Genomic DNA, 1,101 nt, shown 5'->3' on the forward strand with positions numbered 1-1,101 from the left:
AGTGTGAATCCTAGCAGTACGTTTCATTATTTTCTATTATTGTTTAAGAAAGCTAAAACTGGAATTGTATTGAGAGATGAGAGGTCTGTTACCTTTAAAGCTACAGTGATAACCTATTGGCTATTGACCTTATGCACACCGCTGCCATCTTGCCAGCAAGGTGCTAACTATAGGTGCAATTTCCCATTGGCAGCCCATTCATCCAAACAGAAAAGTTCTGTCTGATTGAGTTTGGACGTCAAACTCACCAACATTGCAAGCTGTGCAAAAAGCTTGAATTATCCTCTTTCTATCTGCAAAGTGTTTGTTTCATAAAAGTCCACCATACAGTCCACCTACAGTACATGTTACTGTATGAGCAACTTCCTGTCAAGAAATTCCTTGCAGATGAATTATTTTTCAGTCAGAGTTTGGAAGTGCTGTTGTCAGTATAAGCAAGTAACCTCCTGCATTATGTGCAAATTCAAAACAGGTATGCATGATATTCAACGAGCACCAAACTCGAAAAAGAATCACCTGCAAGGAAGTAGCTCATAAAATGTCTACAGTGGATTTTTATGAAACAAACACTTTGCAGATAGAAAGAGGATAACTCAAGCTTTTCGTACTGCTGCAATGTTGGTGAGTTTTTCTTTTTATTTAATGATAATGCAGACATCATCATTTAAAACAATGAATTACATAATCATGATTTTCTTTTTTTTAAACAAGACAAGACAAACTCAAAAAAGAAAGCAAAAAACAGCAAAAACAACCGCCCCACCCACCCCCACCCCCCACCCCAGAAAGGTAAATGTTCGTGAGTTTGACGTTGTTTAATACAATCAGATAGGACTTTTCTATTTGGATGAATCATGAATGGGCTGCCAATGGGAAATTGCACCAGTTAGCACCTTGCTGGCAAGATGGCAGCGGTTTGCATAAAGTCAATAATAGGCCGCCCTGACCTCTGGGCCTGACACATGAGACTTGCCTCTGTAGCAGTATCAATATTGGCCGCATGGGAGCAGTGTGGGCTTGTTTTCTTTAGTACAGGTCTTCCCCTGGATAGAAAAATGTATGAAGAGAAGACGCGAGTTTCCACAGTTTCCTGAAGTGCCA

The sequence above is a fragment of the Protomyctophum bolini genome (assembly GCF_963924005.1).
Source record: "Protomyctophum bolini genome assembly, chromosome: 13".
Classification (NCBI taxonomy): Eukaryota; Metazoa; Chordata; class Actinopteri; order Myctophiformes; family Myctophidae; genus Protomyctophum; species Protomyctophum bolini.